The sequence below is a fragment of the Heptranchias perlo genome, unplaced genomic scaffold, assembly GCF_035084215.1.
Source record: "Heptranchias perlo isolate sHepPer1 unplaced genomic scaffold, sHepPer1.hap1 HAP1_SCAFFOLD_60, whole genome shotgun sequence".
Lineage (NCBI taxonomy): Eukaryota > Metazoa > Chordata > Chondrichthyes > Hexanchiformes > Hexanchidae > Heptranchias > Heptranchias perlo.
The window spans coordinates 5032141-5051184 of record NW_027139623.1 but is presented as its reverse complement, the minus strand read 5'-3'; the positions used below and the strand labels follow the sequence as shown (position 1 = coordinate 5051184).

Genomic DNA, 19044 nt, shown 5'->3' with positions numbered 1-19044 from the left:
ACTGCCTGATATACAGAAGAGTAAAATAATGGATTTCCTTCGGTTCTCCATCTCTGGATCATTGTGATTCTCTCCATTGCTGCGGCCCCGGAGTCCCCTGCGGACTCTATTGGCCGCTAAAACGTGCCTGGCGGTGAGAACATTGAACAGTAAAATCAGAATGAATGGGAGACAAGGCATTAATGCAAGATTAAACAAGTCAAACGCAGCAAATGTGGGTGAAGTGAAAAATGTAGGTTTGAAGACACAACCCCGGGGTACATTGTCCATTATATATTCCGGGTCTACTGCAAAGTACCAGGGAATGCTTAGTAAACAGCTCAGCGCACTCACCACCCCGATAACAACAGCCGCTGTTTTCTCGGTGCAATATTTAGTTTTCAGCTTCTGACAACAAATGGCCACAAATCGATCAAAGGTGAAAACCACTGTGAACCAGACAGAGGCCGCCGTGGCTGTTAGAATCAGGAAGAAAATGAAACGACACACGGGGGTAATGGTCAAGAATGAAACTGGGAAATAAATATCAGCAATGTGCCACATTATGACATCAGTGATAACGACCAGGAGATCGGCCGCCGCCATTCCCACCAGGTAGCGAGTGATACATTTGGAGAGTCCGCACTTTCCTCGGGACAGGATTACAATCGCCACCAAGTTAACTGTAAGAGAGAGAAACAGAAGCAGAGAAATTACTGATCAGACCTGGAGACAAAGCAGCAGTTTGAGAGGATCAGGGTGAAATTTCCAGCTTTGTTGCTGCATCAAACGGTGGGAACTGATTTACTGACCTGGGCTGCGCTTTCGGGCAGAGAAATGTTTTTAAATACAATGATCAATAAGGAATTGGGAAATTGATACAGAAAGTTAACAAAGTGAGCATCGGATCCACTGGAAGGGCTGAGTGAGGGCGCAATGCCGGTGGGAAAGGGTGAGGTGTTTTACTGAGTGGGAATCCAACGGGTGAAATCCAGATTTGGGCTCCTGATGGACGGGAAAGTGAGCGAGGGTCGGGAAGGTAAGGGGACAGGGGGAGGTGCTGCTGATTTGTTGCTCTGGGTTGAGAGAGCTGACAGGGGCCAGCTCAAAACGGGAAAGACCGAGATCCGAGTCGGTGAGTTTGAAACTTCGAATACGCATGGAAAAGGCAGCTGGAGGCGGAGCCAGTGATTGAAATTGGGAGGGAGACAAAGAAAAATGACACGTCGGAGGGGGCGGGGGGAGTCAGGAGCAGTTGGTTTGGGAAAGAGGATAAACTGAAGCAACAGATGAGATGAGAGTGGGAGGAGAGGCGGGGATTCGCAGGGAGAGACTGCAACAGAGTGTTAGAGGAAATCAAGTCTACAGGTCTCAGTAACACAAAGCAATTAATAAATTCAACTTTTAACGTCCGTGGTTATTGGTGTCAGGGAACAGCTCGTTGGTTACATAATGTTTCAATAAATTTACTTTGCACATTCAATTGCAATTAAACTCGAATGTATTCTTTAAGTTAGCCTCGTTCTTTATTGAACTAAGTTGACATATAGCTTCTCGAGTACAATATCCTAATAAATCAATGCGATCAAGAAATCACTGATTTTATTATTTAAATACATTTCAATTATGTTTATATATTCAATCAGTAAACAAGTAAAAGGAACATTCACATAAACAGACTGAGGACCTGATAGCGATAAACACACCCGGAGAGAGTACAATAAAACTCTCACAATCTGACAACATCCTGATAACACTTTCAATTCACATTTCATCTTCATAATTATACTGGAAGTTTCAGCAGTTCATTCCGATGAATTATTCTCAACGCTGCCGTTCCCCCTCTCTCCACATCTCATTCTCTGTGTTTGTGTGTCTCTCTCTGTCTCTTTCTCTCCCGTCCCTTCTCCACCTCCCTTCTCGTTTTCCTTCTCAGTCGCGTTCTCGATCGTTCCTCTCTGTCTCTCCGCACTCTCTCTACTCTCTTTCTCAATGTCGCTTTTCACACCCGAGTAAATCCTAACTTCCTGCGCCTGCTTTCTCTTCACCAGCCCCGTGTTCCAACGATCCTATTCTTAATGTCATTTTGTTCAATGGTGAAGCCTCTGTGAAAAGTTTAATGTTTCTACAGATCATTCAAGTCTCCACCTGTTCACCTACACTGTTCACTTCATCTGCAATGTAAGGAATAAAGACAATCGAATGCCTCTTCCAGACACACCTCACAATAATTGAAATTCCTTCTCCTGAATTATAAAGTAAAGCGTTAGATGGCGGCATTGTTCAATTAACAAAACGCCAACATCACCGCTGCTGCAAAAAATCTACAGATAAATAGAAGGGCTCATGATTCCAACAGATAAAGTGCAAACTGATACAAAATAACCTCAAAACATTGCATTTTACAGTGAATTCATCGACAGTGAAGCAGAGAATGAGATGTGAAAGAATCAGCAGCAAACTCAGTTCAGTAACCAGAACTCTGGAGCTTCTTCAGATACACACACAATGAAATAATATTTCATAAGAGTGATAACTAATAAATACATTGAAATCCCAGTTAAACTGAACCATGTTATTGTGGGGGGAGGACATTGCGCTGCCTCCTTCTAACACTGAGACCGTGAGCTGTCTCATTACCAATCACTGAAAACACATTGATGAAAAAAATTCCAGGTCAGATTAGTTCCACAACATGAAACTGTTAACAGCTCCTGATGGTCTGATGCCAGCTCTTAGCCCAGACATCTGATTCCAATGCTTCAAGTGCAGAGAATAATCGAGTAACAAAGCCAGGGTTGGATAAACAACGTTCACTATAGATAAAATGCAATTGCTACAGGTCCGACCGTTTGAAGGCTAGACCATTATTCCACAATAAATTCAGTGCACAGAATAATCCAGTAACAATGCCAGGGTTGGATATGCAAAGATCATAAAATCATGCAGAACCCTGGTTAGAGCACACCTGGAGTACTGTGAGCAATTCTGGGCACCGCACCTTCGGAAGGACATATTGGCCTTGGAGGGAGTGCAGCGTAGGTTTACTGGAATGATACCCGGACTCCAAGGGTTAAATTACGAGGAGAGATTACACAAATTGGGGTTGTATTCTCTAGAGTTTAGAAGGTTAAGGGGTGATCTGATCGAAGTTTATAAGATAATATGGGGAACGGATAGGGTGGATAGAGAGAAACTATTTCCGCTGGTTGGGGTTTCTCGGAGTAGGGGGCACAGTCTAAAAATTAGAGCCAGACCTTTCAGGAGCGAGATTAGAAAACATTGCGACACACAAAGGGTGGTAGAGATTTGGAACTCTCTTCCGCAAACGGCAATTGATACTAGCTCAATTGCTAAATTTAAATGTGAAATAGATAGCTTTTTGGCAACCAAAGGTATTAAGGGATATGGGCCAAAGGCAGGTATATGGAGCTAGATCATAGATCAGCCATGATCTGATCGAATGGCGGAGCAGGCACGAGGGACTGAATGGCCTACTCCTGTTCCTATGTTCCTATAATAGATATAATGCAGCTCCTACAAGACCAAGCGTTTTGAATTTAATGACATACCATTATTCAACAATATATTCAGTACAGAGAACAATCCAGTAACAGTGCAAGGGTTGGATATACAATGTTCATTACAGATATAATGCAGCTCCTGCAAGACTGAAAGAGCAGAGACTTTAAACCTTCCATCATTCAACTGATATAAGAGAAGAGGTGACTGCGCAAAACATAGTGGGAGAAAGAATAATTAGCCAAATACAGCAGCACAGTTAACACCGATTTGCAATATTCACAGATGAGATGACGGCTTACCTGGAACTCCAATGGCTGCAAGAACAGGATAGTAAATGCGTTCGATCTGCAACAATACTGGATATTCCATTTCTGTGAGAAGCGGTGACTTCTGTTGATCTGAAAACCGCAGCTCCAGAAGGCACTCTGGGCTGATACATTGCAACGAGCTTAATTTATACAGGGGATTAATCTCCACTGACACGGTTATACCCCTGATCATTGCTATTAGTTACAGTCACCTGAACAAACACATTACATCAGCAGCTTTGTCTCCCATGTAAATAATGACGAGAATATATCACAAACATCTCAAAGTCCAGCACATTATCTTAATGAGATCTCTCTCAGGAATAAAGTTAAAAGCTGTGCTCATAAAGGACTGGTCCAACAATCATGAGCGGCTCCATTTGCAGTTTTCATATAATTGTATTGACTCAGGAGACAGTAACGGAACATTTAGATAAGCATAATTTAATAGGACAAAGTCAGCATGGCTTTATGAAGGGGAAGTCATGTCTGACAAATTTGCTTGAGTTCTTCGAGGATATAACGTATAGGGTGGATAAAGGGGAACCAGTGGACATAGTGTATTTAGACTTCCAGAAGGCATTCGACAAGGTGCCACATAAAAAATTATTACTTAAGATAAAAAATCACGGGATTGGGGGTAATATTCTGGCATGGGTGGAGGATTGGTTATCGAACAGGAAGCAGAGAGTTGGGATAAATGGTTCATTTTCGGACTGGCAACCAGTAACCAGTGGTGTTCCACAGAGGTCGGTGCTGGGTCCCCAACTCTTTACAATCTATATTAACGATTTGGAGGAGGGGACCGAGTGCAACATATCAAAATTTGCAGATGATACAAAGATGGGAGGAAAAGTAGAGAGTGAGGAGGACATAAAAAACCTGCAAGGGGATATAGACAGGCTGGGTGAGTGGGCGGAGATTTGGCAGATGCAATATAATATTGGAAAATGTGAGGTTATGCACTTTGGCAGGAAAAATCAGAGAGCAAGTTATTTTCTTAATGGCGAGAGACTGGAAAGTACTGCAGTACAAAGGGATCTGGGGGTCCTCGTGCAAGAAAATCAAAAAGTTGGTATGCAGGTGCAGCAGTTGATCAAGAAAGCCAACGGAATGTTGGCTTTTATTGCTAGGGGGATAGAATATAAAAACAAGGAGGTATTGCTGCAGTTATATAAGGTATTGGTGAGACCGCACCTGGAATATTGCATACAGTTTTGGTCTCCATACTTAAGAAAAGACATACTTGCTCTCGAGGCAGTACAAAGAAGGTTCACTCGGTTAATCCCGGGGATGAGGGGGCGGACATATGAGGAGAGGTTGAGTAGATTGGGACTCTACTCATTGGAGTTCAGAAGAATGAGAGGCGATCTTATTGAAACATATAAGATTGTGAAGGGTCTTGATCGGGTGGATGCAGTAAGGATGTTCCCAAAGATGGGTGAAACTAGAACTAGGGGGCATAATCTTAGAATAAGGGGCTGCTCTTTCAAAACTGAGATGAGGAGAAACTTCTTCACTCAGAGGGTAGTAGGTCTGTGGAATTTGCTGCCCCAGGAAGCTGTGGAAGCTACATCATTAGATAAATTTAAAACAGAAATAGACAGTTTCCTAGAAGTAAAGGGAATTAGGGGTTATGGGGAGCGGGCAGGAAATTGGACATGAAGCTGAGTTCGGATCGGTCAATGCCCTGTGGGTGGCGGAGAGGGCCCAGGGGCTGTTTGGCCGGGTCCTGCTCCGACTGCTTGTGTTCTTTAGATTTGTGGTTGGGATCAGATCAGCCATGATCTTATTGAATGGCGGAGCAGGCTCGAGGGGCCGATTGGCCTACTCCTGCTCCAATTTCTTATGTTCTTATGTTCTTATGTTCTTATGTTCACTCCTGCCCATTCATTTATAAATTTTACAGATTTCACCGCGTCTACACTGAATCCAAGGACAAAAGCAGACCCGTTTCACTATGTACCTGCAGTTTCCCAGTTAAAATATGTATTTTGAGTCTCTGACACGGGGACAGTTCAAGGTCACGCTTAGGACTGTGCGTGATTTCAGGGGTCACTGAAAGAGTTTCATTGCCATTCCTCTCTCCGTTATTTTCCTGCAGATATTTACCCGTTTATTTTATATTGGTTGAAGGCTGCAGTAAAATTGTTCCCGTGCAACCCCGAGCTGAGCTCATGACCCGATTTGACCTCCATCACAAAGGCCCCGTGCTTCCCTCACCCGCCTCCATTCCTTCCTCAGCATATTGCCATTGAAACCCTCATTAATGTCTCTGACCCTCCAGACTCCATTCCTCCAATGCACGCCTGTCCGGTCATTCAGCCTCCTCCTTCCAACCAGCACCAGGTCCTGCTTGGCCTCACGGACCGTCACTGACTCCCAGTTCCCGATTGCCTGACGTTTAACATTTTCAGCATGGGTTTTAAATCCCTCCATGGCCCACCCCTCCCCATCTCCGCCCTCTCCTCCACACCTACAGGAAACCCACCCGTGACCTCCTCATTCATCGATCATTGGCCTCTTTTGGTCGGATATCCCTCGCTTGGTTCCACTCACCTATCTGATCATAGTCAGGAGAAGCTTCTCTTCCCACCCTATCACCGTTATATCTGATGTCTCGAAAGGTTCAATCCTTTGCTCCCTCCTCTTCCTCATCTGCCTGATGCCCTTTGGTGACATTGTCCGCAGACATGGACCAGCTTTCAGCTTTACGCTGACAAAACCACCGCCTCTCTTGACCCTTCCAATGTCTTTGTGTTGTCATAGCAGCATTCTGTTTTGGAGGAGCCATAATTTACACCAGTTAAAAATTGTGAAGTCAAGATCTTTGACCCCCTCCCAATCTCCACATCCTTGCCACTGATTCCATCTCCAACCCTCTCTTTTTGATTGGTGAGTCCCTCACCAATCACCCAGTCCTTACTGACCTGCATTGGCTTCCAGTCTCCGAAGCCTGTAGTTTATTTTTTATTGTTCCTTGCACTTAAATCCACTAGGGCCTCACCCCTCCCTATCTCTGTAACCTCCTCCAGCCCTGCAGCCAATGCCAAATACCTCCCTATCTCTGTAACCTCCTCCAGCCCTGCAGCCATTCCCCCACCTCACGCGCTTGTGCATCCACAGTTAATTTGCTCTACTTTTGACAGCCGTGCCTTCAGCCATATCCACGCTCCAGAATGCCCTCCCTATGCCCCTCCATCTCCCTCTACCCCTTTCTGGTATCAGGCATGGCTCAGTGGTAGCGGTCTCGCTTCTGAGTTGGAAAGTTGTGAGTTTTAGTCCCACTCCAGAGACTTGAACACATAATCCAAGCTGACACTACAGTGCAGTACTGAGGCAGCACTGCACTGTCGGAGATATCGACTTACGTAAGACGCGTTAAACGGACGGCCCATCTACCCTCTCAGGTAGATATAACAGATCACACGGCAATATTCGAGAATAAACAGAGGAGTTCTCCCCATTGACCTGGGCAATATTTATCCCTCAACTAACATAACTGAAACCGATTTTTTTTGTCATTTATCTCATTGCAGTTTGTATGATCTTGCTGTGTGCAAATTTGCTGGCGCGTTTCCCACATTACACAGTGACTACACTTCAAAGTGCACATCATTGACTGTAAAGCATTTTGGGACGTCTGGGGGTCTTGAAAGGCGCTGTATAAAGGCAAGTCCTTTCCTTCTTTCAGACCTTCCATGAAAGCCATCTCTTGTGTCATGATTTTCTCATGGCGCCAAATATCTCCTTCTTCAGCTGGAGTTCCATATTTGTCTGATTATACCTCAGTAAATCGGATTGGTCTATTTATCTATGGGGGGTTAAATGCGCTGTTTAAATGCAAGTCGTTATTTCTATGAGCTGTAAATTTTCAGTGCATTTGCTTCTAACAGCCAATCGAAACCTTATAGTAGTGTCGTCACTGTTGCCCACGTGTTCCCCCACACAGAAGCCTGATCCGAGCTCAGGCTCGTAATAAAACACTTGATTAAATATATGGTTACCGCGTGAAGGATTTTGGACTTTTCAATATGGATCTTTCACTTGCTAAAGAAGCAGAGTTTGGTTCAACACAGGATGGAACACAGAATTGCTAGACTTGACTATTCAAGACTGCATTCTGGGAAGATTGAACAAGTTCAAAAGATTTTATTATTGCTTCAGATTGTTTAGAAGTCTAACTGAGACGATGTACTTGCGCTGAGGTAAGCGGCGAGGTTAAAGTTAAGACAGCTGCCGAGCTAGGAATTGAAGTCTGTGGGAAACTGTCGTAAACTTCAGATGCTGCAGCAACAGTTTGTTTGAACCATGGGAAAGAGAGAGAGGGAAAGGAGAGAGAGTGAAAAGTTCCAGCAGCTTGTTTTTACCAGCGAGGATGGGAAAACATTTCTCCTCATTTCCCCTCCAGTTCTTTTGCCAATTATTTTGAATCTCTGTCCTTTGGTTATTGACCCACTTGCCGGTGGAAACAGTTTCTCCCTTTTTGGCTGCCCAAACCCCTCATTACTTTGAATACCTCTATTAGGTCTCCCCTCAAGCTTCTCTGCTCCAAGGAGAACAAACCCAAATTCTCCAATCTCTCCACATAACGGAAGTCCCTCTTCCCTGGCATCATCCTAATCAAGCTCCTCCGTACCCTCTCCAAGGCCTTGCCATCTTTCCTAAAGTGTACTGTCCAGAATTGTACACAACACTCAAGCTGAGGCCTAACCAGTGCAGCGTGACTTCCTTGTGTTTGTTTTCAATGCCACTATTTAGAAAGCCAAGTGTCCCATTCACTTTCATAGCCGCCTGTTCAACTGGCCCTGTCGCCTTCAACGATTTGTAAATATGCACACCCAGGCCCCTCTGCTCTTGGATCTACTGAAAATAGTACCATTTATAAACTTGCCCTGTCACCTTCAAAGATTGGTGAATATACACCCCCAGGTCCCACTGCTCTTCCACCCCCTCAAAATAGTACCATTTAGATGCTACTGGCTCTACACGTGGTTCCTCCAAAAGTGCATGAATTCACTCTTATCCGCATTAAATTTCAACTGCCATGTGTCTGCCCATTTTGTCAGTCTGTCTATGTACTCCTGAAGTCGGCTACTATCCTGCTCACTGTTTATGTTTCGAATTTTGGCTACAATTGTGAAAAGATCCTCTGAGGCTCGCCTCACCTTTAAACACAAGGACAGGCAAGACTTCCGCTACCTCGTGAAAAACCTAATGCTCGGCACAGGATAGCATTCAATGGAAGAGCGCACGCACCGTATCAATGGTTCCGAACCCAGGGCTGGATAGCGGGCCCAGTGAGAGATTATTCCACTTTGACAGATTGGGGAGGACCTGGGACAAGAGTTCAGACTACGCAGAGGTTGGAATAGGGTGGATTTTAGGCGGTTCTCCTTTTCCCAGTGAGTAGTGAGCCTCTGGAATGCGTTGCTGGCTGGTGCGGTGCGTGCTGACTGTCTGCCTGCCTTCTCCAGGGAGCTGGACCGGTTTTTGGCTGGGGCAGAGGTCACAATATATAAAAGGTAGGAGGATTTACAGTTAGTGTCCCTACGATCCATGTGATCTCCTGGACTGGTTTCGATCACCTGAGGAGGTGGGGGAGGAATTTTCCAGTGTATTCTATCCCTTAAAGGCCCTGGATTTTTCTCAGGATCTTTGTCTCTCCCAGGAGATTACATGTCTGCGGGCGGGTGAGGGGGAGTAAGTGTCAGTAATGATGCTCCAGCAATCCCGAGTGAGGGGCAGGCCTGATGGACCAGCTGGTCTTTTACTGCCCGTCATTTCCGTATGTTCGTCTACATCCCCAGCTCGTCATGGTGTTTTCAACGAAACGATCTTCACACAAACCCACACCTGGGGCATGTGCTGCGTCTGTCTTTAGTGAAACGAGACTCAATGTCTCTGCGTCTCACGTTATTCTCCTCTAAAGTTCAAGGGCTCGAAATATTCTTGCAGGCCTCTGCTACAATGTGCCTGAGAATTTCTAGTCCCGTCCAGCCGTCTGCTACGTGTCTCGGTGGCTGTTGTCCGCTTGGAGCACAAGAGGAGATGACTTTCAACCCAGTAAATCATTGGGTGGTCATAAGACAGTGAACACTCAGTCCTTGTACCCTTGGTTATAGTTCTATTAGATTCGGGGTTGTAGCTCAGTGGTATAGCGCCTGCTTTGCGTGTATATATTTCTGGGTTCAATATCTAACATCTCCAACATTTATCTTCACCAGAATGTCCCACAGAAAGATGAATCGTGCTTTCAGAGGGAAGCGAGTTCCAACTTCTGAGACAAACATTCAATTGTCCCGGAGCAGGACTTCATCTCACGGTCCCCTCAGCAGCTCAGCTCATACTAGCCGCCGACTGACCAGAATTCAAAACTCGAACCATAAAGTGCTTGGAGAGAGAACCCGGGACCTCATACACGCGAAGCACGCGATCTATCACTGAGCTACATCACCAGATAGGGAAGACCTCTAACCAAATATAAAAGGACTCAGTGCCTCACTTTCCTAAGGCCATCCGAGGATTTACTGGGTAGAAAAGCATCTCCTTTTGTACTCCAAGCAGACAACTGTACCTGAGGTATGCGGACCTGATATACTCAGAGACTCTGAGTAATGAGAAAGGGGGCGTTGAGAAGTAAGACTGGGAGAGGGGGAGAGCCTCCATGGGCTGTGCTGGAACCATCCTTCCGATTCGAGGGCGCAATTTTCGTACGTTATCAGTCACTTTGCCTCTGATTGGACGGGACTAGAAATGCTCAGGCACATTGTAGCAGAGGCCGGCAAGAATATTTCGAGTCCTTGCGCTTCAGAGGAGGGCAACTTAAGGCTTGGAGAGTATTGCGTCTCATTTCACTATAGACGGATGCAGGACTTGCCCAAGGTGTCGGTTTGTGTTTAAAGATCACTTCACTGAAAACTCCTTGACGATCTGGGGTTATAGACCTGCATGACGGGCGGGAAAACAGTTGGTTCATCAATCCTGCCCCACATGCCTGGAGCATCGTGACCAGACATTTCCTCCCTACAAAACCCGCCCCACCCACCGGAAACATGTAATCTCCTGGGAGCGGTTACAAATCAGAAAAACAATCAAAAGCCGATAATGAGGGCGAATTCTGGGAAATTCCTCCCCGACTCCCTCAGGCGATCGAATCGAGTTCAGTGGATCACACTGACCATGTGCAGGTTAACTGTAAAACCACTCACCTTCTATATGATGCGATCTCTGCCCCAGTCAAGAAATGGCCCAGATCCCTCGAGAACGCGGAGGGAGTCAGCACCCACCACACCAGCCAGAATTGCATTCCAGAGACTCACTACTCTCTGGGAAAAGAAGAATCACCGAACATTAAGAATATTTTTACCTCTGTGTGGTCTGAACGCCTGTCAGCTGCTCCTCCCCAATCTGTGAAACTGGACGGTGGTGAACCTGTGGAATTCTCTACCACAGAAGGCTGTGGAGGCGAAGTCACTGAATATATTTAAGAAGCAGATAGAGAGATTTCGACACACACAAGGCATCAAGGGGTATGGGGAGAGCGCGGAAATATGGTATTGAGATAGAGGATCAGCCATGATCCGATTGAATGGCGGAGCAGGCTCGACGGGCCGAATGGCCGACTCGTGATCCTATTTTCGATGTTTTAATAACTCCGCACGCAATCCAGCCCCAGGACGGCAGCCATTTCAAAGGCGCGTGCGCGCTTCCATTGAATTTTATCCTGTGCAGAGCATTTGCCTTTTCTCGAGGTGAAGAAACCCTTTCCTGTCCTTGTGTGTGAAGGTGAGGTGAGGACAAGAGGGTCTTTTCAAAATTTCAAACATAAATAATTTGGAAATGCCGGGGATTGAACCCGGGACCTCATACATGCAAAGCATGCGCTCTACCACTGAGCTACATCGCCTCTGCAAAGTCTGCTCCACTTTAGAAATAAACAAGTGGGATTTCAGCTCCGTCTCTCCCGGACAACGAGATGCCCAGTCATCACACGTGCTCACAATGATGAACCTCCGTTTCAGTTCACGGGGTTTCTGCTCCGCTTTACTTTGAACTTTCCAAAAAAAAGTCAGCGGAAATAAAAAAATACAATTGCCAATAGTCAGTGACGAGGCTGACATCCAACCTCTGAATCATAAAGTGAGATGGATGAATGACACAGCGTCAAACAAGAGCTGGGACTGCTCGCTAGACATTGCACTGTCACATATTCCGGTCAGTCGGCGGCTGTTATGAGCTGAGCTGCTGAGGGGACCGTGAGATGAAGTCCTGCTCAGGGATAATTTAATGCTTGTGGAGCCTCAGAAGTTGGAACTCGCTGAGCTCAGAAAGCGCGATTCGCCTTTCCGTGCGTAATTCTGATGAAAAATATTTTTGGAGATGCTGGGGATTGAACCCAGGACCTCATACATGCGAAGCATGCGCTCTACCACTGAGCTACATCCCCCGATGAAATAAATAGCTACCCAACGAAAGAAGAACGGATTATCCTCATTTTGTGAGACCACCCATGGTGGGTCTGCCACGTGATAGATTATTTCCAGTTTCAAAGATTGGGGAGGAGCGGGGAACAGGCGTTCAGACCACACAGAGGTCAGAAGAGTCTGGATGTTAGGCGGTTCTTTATTTCCCAGAGTGTAGTGAGTCTCTGGAATGCATTGCCGGCTGGTCTGGTGAGTGCTGACACTTTGTATACTTGGCTTAAAATCATCGAGTTTTCTGTTCCAACCAGACAATTAAAGATGAAGTTTGCGGACCTGATACAACTGTGGGTGAACGGAAGAAACCAGGCCTCGGCACTTAGTCTAATGAGAAAGGGGGAGTTGAGAAGAAAGGCCGGGAAAGTGGGGAGAGACTCCTTGAACTGTGCTGTAACCATCCTTCCTATTTGAGGGCGCATTTTTCGAACGCTCCCGTTATCAGTCACTTTACTTACGGTTGGACGGGACTAGAAATGCTCAGGCACATTGTAGCAGAGGCCGGCAAGAATATTTCGAGTCCTCCCGCTTCAGAGGAGGGCGAGGTGAGGCGTGGAGAGCATTGAGTCTCATTTCACTATAAAGGGCCAGGTGTGAATTTGTGTTTAAAGATCACTTCACAAAAACACCTTAACGAGCTGAGGTTACTGACGGACATGATGGTCAGGAAAAGACCAGCTGGTTCATCAATCCTGTCCCACATGCCCGGATCATCGTGACTGGACACTTCCTACCGACACCACCCGCCCCACCCACCGGAAACATGTAATCTCCTGGGAGCGGTTACAAACCAGAAAAAAATACAGGGCCAATTGATGGAAAGTTCCTTCCCGACATCTTCAGGCGATTGAAACCAGTCGAGGACATGACAGTGACCATGTGTAGGTCAACTGTAAAACCACTAACCTTCTATATGATGCGATCTCTGACCCAGTCAAGAACAGATCCAGATCCCTCGAGAAGGCAGAGAGAGAGTCAGCACCCACCACACCAGCCGGCAATGCATTCCAGAGACTCACTACTCTCTGGGAAATGAAGAACCACCTAATATTCAGACTATTCCTACCTCTGTGTCGTCTGAACGCCTGTTCCCTGCACCGCCCCAATCTTTAAAACTGCAAATAATCTATCACGTGGCAGACCCACCTTGGACGGTCTCAGAAAATGAGAACCGTCAGTTCTTATTTCCTTGGGTTGCAATTTATATTATATGGGGATGTAGCTCAGTGGTAGAGCGCATGTATGAGGTCCCGGGTTCAATCCCCGGCATCTCCAAGCGCTTTATATTTCGAATTTTGAAAAGATCTTCTTGTCCTCACCTCACCTTCACACACAAGGACAGGAAAGGGTTTCTTCACCTCGAGAAAAACCGAACGCTCTGCACACGATAAAATTCAATGGAAGTACGCACGCGCCTTTGAAATGGCTCCCATCCCGGGGCTGGAGAGCGGGCCCAGTAATAATAACAGAGAAAATAGGATCACGAGTCGGCCATTCGGCCCTTCGAGCCTGCTCCGCCATTATTTATGATCATGGCTGATCAATACCACATTCCCGCTCTCTTTCCATACGCTTTGATTACTCTAGTGTGCAGAAATCTGTCTTTCTTAAATATATTCAGTGACTTGGCCTCCACAGCCTTCTGTGGTAGAGAATTCCACACGTTCACCACCCTCTGAGTGAAGAAATAGATTCTTCCCAGTTTCACAGATCAGGGAGGAGCAGCGGACAGGCGTTCAGACTACACAAAGGTAGGAATCGGCTGGATGTTAGGCGGTTCTTCTTTTCCCAGAGAGTACTGAGTCTCTGGAATGCATTGCCGGCTGGTGCGGTGGGTGCTGACTCTCTCTTTGCCTTCTGGATGGATCTGGACCAGTTCTTGACTGGGACAGAGATCGCATCATATAGAAGGTGAGTGGTTTTACAGTTAACCTACACATGGTCAGTGTGATCCACTGAACTCGATTCGATCGCCTGAATGATTCGGGGAGGAATTTCCCAGAATTTCCCCTCCTTATTGGCGCTGGATTTGTTTCTAGTTTGTCGCCGCTCCCAGGAGATTACATGTTTCCGGTGGGAGGGGCGGGTGGTGTATGTAGGAAGTGTCCAGTCACGATGCTCCAGGCATGTGGGACAGGATTAATGAACCAACTGTTTTTTTCCTGACCATCATGTCCGTCTGTAGCCCCAGATCGTCAAGGTGTTTTCAGTGAAGTGATCTTTAAACTCAATACCACACCTGGGGCAAGTCCTGCCTCCGTCCATAGTGAAATTATACTCAATGCTGTCTGTGTCTCACCTTACCCTCCTCTGAAGCTCAGGGACTCGAAATATTCTTGCCGGCCTCTGCCACAATGTGCCTGAGGATTTCTAGTCCCGTCCAACCGTAAGCAAAGTGACTGATAACGGGAGCGTTCGAAAAATGTGCCCTGAAATCGGGAGGATGGTAACAGCACAGCGAAAGGAGACTCTCCCCCTCTCCCAGCCTTTCTTCTCAACGCCCCCATTCTCATTACTCTGAGTGCTGAGGCCGGTTTCTTCCGTTCACCCACAATTATATCAGGTCCGCAAACTTCATGTTCAATTGGCTGGTTGGAGCAGAAAATTAGATGAATTGAAGCCCCCAAAAAAACATTTTGTGGTCTCATAAAATGAAGGAGATCAGCTCTTCGTTGGAGTGTACTTCTATCTGGGGATGTAGCTCAGTGGTAGAGCGCGTGCTTTGCATGTATGAGGTGCTGGGTTCAATTCCCAGCATCTCCAAAGCTATTTTTTCACCAGAATTCCACACAGAAAGGCGAATCTTGATTTCGATGTGCCGCGAATTCTGACCTCTGAGGCTCCACAAGCATCAAATTGCCCCTGAGCAGGATTTCATCTCACGGTCTCCTCAGCAGCTCAGATCACAGCAGCCGCCGACTGATCGGAATGTGTGACGGTGCAATGTCCAGCGAGCAGTTCGAAGAAACGGAAATCATGGTCAGCACAGCCCGAGGAGACTCACCTCTCTCCCAGACTTTCTTCTCAACGCTCCCTTTCTCATTTCCCTGAGTGGCGAGACCTGGTTTCTTCTGTTCAACTGCATCTGTATCAGGTCCGCAAACCTCAGGTATAGTTGGCTCCTATGATTAAAAAAGGAGATGTTTTTCAGCCTAGTAAATCCTCGGGTGGACTTAGGAAAGTGAGGCACTCAGTCCTTTCACACTTGGTTAGAGGTCGTTATTATCTGGTGATTTTAGCTCAGTGATCGACCGCATGTTTCGCGTGTATGAGGTCTCAGGTTCTTTCCCAAGGACTTTATGATTTGAATTCCTGTCAGTCAGCGGCTGCTCTGAGCTGAGCTGCTTCGGGGACCGTGAGATGTAGTCCTGCTCCGGAACAATTTAATGTTTGTCTCAGAAGTTGTAACTCGCTTCCCTCTGAAAGCACGATTTGTCTTTCTGTGGGACATTTTGGTGAAATAACAATTTTGGAGGTGTTAGATATTGAACCCAGAAATATATACACGCAAAGTAGGCGCTATACCAGAGAGCTACAACCCCGAATCCAATAGACCTATAACCAAGGGTAGAAGGACTGAGTGCTAACTGTCTTAAGACCACCCAATGATTTAAATGAGCTTAAAATCATTTCCTCTTGTGCTCCAAGCGGACAACAGCCACGTAGTCCCTTAGCAGACGGTTGGACGGGACTAGAAATTCTCAGACACATTGTAGCAGAGGCCTGCAAGAATATTTCGAGCCCTTGAGCTTCAGAGGAGAAAAATGCGATACGCAGAGACATTGAGTCTCGTTTCACGAAAGACAGACGCAGGACATGCCCCATTCGTTGGTTTGAGTGATGATCGCTTCATTGAAAACACCATGACGAGCTGGGGATGTGGACGAACACACGGAAATGACGGACAGTAAAAGACCAGCTGGTCCATCAAGCCTGCTTCTCACTCGCGATGGCTGGAGCATCATTACTGACACTTACTCCCCCTCACCCCGCCCGCAGCCATGGAATCTCCTGGGAGAGGGAAAGATCCTGAGAAAAATCCAGGGCCTTTAAGGGAAAGAATACGCTGGAAAATTCCTCCGCGACCGCCTCGGCTGATCGAAACCAGTCCAGGAGATCACATGGATCTTACGTACACTAACTGTAAATCCTCTGACCTTTTATATGTTGCGACCTCTGCCCCATCCAAAAACCGGTCCAGCTCCCCACAGAAGGCAGACAGAGAGTCAGCACCGACCGCACCAGCCAGCAACGCATTCCAGGTGCTCACTACTCACTGGGAAAAGGAGAACCGCCTAACCTCCAGCCTGTTCCAGCCTTTGAGTCGTCTAAAATCTTGTCCCAGGTCCTCCCCAATCTGTCAAAGTGGAATAATCTCTCACTGGGCCCGCAATCCAGCCCTGCGTTCGGAACCATTGATACGGTGCGTGCGCTCTTCCACTGAATGGTGTCCTGTGCCGAGCATTAGGTTTTTCTCGAGGTAACGGAAGTTTTGCCTGTCCTTGTGTTTAAAGGTGAGGCGAGTCCAAGAGGATCTTTTCACAATTGTATCCAAAATTCGAAACATAAATAGTGAGCAGGATAGTAGCAGACGTCAGGAGGATATGGACAGACTGATGAAATGGGCAGACACATGGCAGGTGTAACTTCATGCGGATAAGAGTGAATTGATGCACTTTAGGAGGAACTACGTGTCGAGGCAGTAGAATCTAAATGGTACTATTTTGAGGGAGTGGAAGAGCTGAGGGACCTGGAGCTGCATATTTACAAATCTTTGAAGGTGACAGGGCAAGCTGATAAGGCGGTTAAGAAAGCTGAAGGGACACTTGGCTTTGTAAAGAGGAGCATTGAATAAAATGCACGGAAGTCACCCTGGACTTTAACAAATCACTGGTTCGGCCTCAGCTGGAGTATGGTGTACAATTCTGGGCACCAAACTTTAGGAAGGATGTCAAGGCCTTGGAGAGGGTACACAGGAGGTTTACCAGCACAATACCAAGGATGAGGACTCAGTTATGTGGAGAGATTGGAGAATCTGGGATTGTTCTCCTTACAGCAGAGAGGTTAAAGGTGAGACCAAATACGGGTGTTCAAAATAACGAGGGGTTTTGGGAGAGCAAACAGAGATAAACTGTTTCCACTGGCAAGTGGGTCGGCAACGAGAGGTCAGAGAATTGAAATAATATCAAAAGAACGAGAGGGGAAACGAGGAGAAATGTTTTCCATCCTCGCTGGTAAAAACAAGCTGCTTGAACGTTTCACTCTCTCTCCTTTCCCTCTCTCTTTTCCATGGTTGAAACAAACTGATGCTGCAGCGTCTGATGTTTACGACAGTTTCCCACAGACTTTCAAGGCCCAGCTCGACAGCCGCCTTAAATTTAACCTCACCCCTTATCTCGGCGAATGTACATCGTCTCAGTTAAGCCTCTAAACAATCTGAAGCAATAATAAAACCTTCCGAACTTGCTCAATCTTTCCAGAATGCAGTCTTGAACATTCAAGTCTAATCGTTCTGTGTTCCATCCTGTGTTCAACCAAACTCTGCTCGTTTAGCAAGTCAAATATTCATATTCAAAAGTCCAAAATCCTTCACGGGGTAATCATATATTTAATCGCGTGTTGAATACTGAGCCTGAGCTCGTATCAGGCATCCTTGTGGGGAAAAAACCTGGGCAACAGTGATCACAATATTATAAGGTTCCAATAGGTTGATAGAACCAAAGGTACTGAAAATGTACAACTCATTCCAGATTTCATTTTGGCAAACTTCACTAAAATGGCAGAAGATTTAGAACAGGTTAATTGGCTAATACTATTGGCTGGTGATGAAAGCGATGTAGAATAGAAATGTGTTTTTTTAAAAAACAAGATAAAAAATGTGGAAGACAAATATGTGTCCAAAGTCTAAAACGGAAGTGTGGTAAGAAAAGGTAAGGTGGCTGACCGGACTCGGACAAAGAGAAGGTTCACTAGATTAATTCCCATGTCACTGATCCTCAAAACCAGAGGATACAGTAATTCTCTATTACTCTATCACTGATCCTCACAACCAGAGGATACAGTAATTCTCTATTACTTTATCACTGATCCTCACAACCACAGGATACAGTAATTCTCTATTGCTCTATCACTGATCCTCACAACCAGACGTTACAGTAATTCTCTATTACTCCATCACTGATCCTCACAACTAGAGGATACAGTAATTCTCTATTACTCTATCACTGATCCTCACAACCAGAGGATACCGTAATTCTCTATTACTCTACCACTGATCCTCAAAACCAGAGGATACAGTAATTCTCTATTACTCTATCACTGATCCTCACAACCAGAGGATACAGTAATTCTCTATTGCTCTATCACTGATCCTCACAACCAGAGGATACAGTAATTCGCTATTACTCTATCACTGATCCTCACAACCAGAGGATACAGTAATTCTCTATTGCTCTATCACTGATCCTCACAACCAGACGTTACAGTAATTCTCTATTACTCCATCACTGAACCTCACAACTAGAGGATACAGTAATTCTCTATTACTCTATCACTGATCCTCACAAGCAGAGGATGCGGTAATTCTCTATTACTCTACCACTGATCCTCACAACCAGAGGATACAGTAATTCTTTATTACTCCATCACTGATCCTCACAACTAGAGGATACAATAATTCTCTATTACTCTATCACTGATCCTCACAACCAAAGGATACAGTAATTCTCTATTGATCTATTACTGATCCTCAC

General features: G+C 45.9%; 3 non-coding genes across 3 annotated transcripts; 1 reads left to right on the top strand and 2 right to left on the bottom strand.

Annotated features, from left to right (window-relative positions):
• Positions 1 to 11649: 11649 nt before the first annotated feature.
• trnaa-ugc (transfer RNA alanine (anticodon UGC)) lies at positions 11650 to 11721 on the bottom strand. The gene has a single exon. It is a non-coding gene; the product is annotated as a tRNA-Ala (tRNA).
• Positions 11722 to 12189: 468 nt separating this feature from the next.
• trnaa-cgc (transfer RNA alanine (anticodon CGC)) lies at positions 12190 to 12261 on the bottom strand. Its single transcript has one exon. It is a non-coding gene; the product is annotated as a tRNA-Ala (tRNA).
• Positions 12262 to 14983: 2722 nt separating this feature from the next.
• trnaa-ugc (transfer RNA alanine (anticodon UGC)) lies at positions 14984 to 15055 on the top strand. The gene has a single exon. It is a non-coding gene; the product is annotated as a tRNA-Ala (tRNA).
• The last annotated feature ends 3989 nt before the right edge of the window (positions 15056 to 19044 follow it).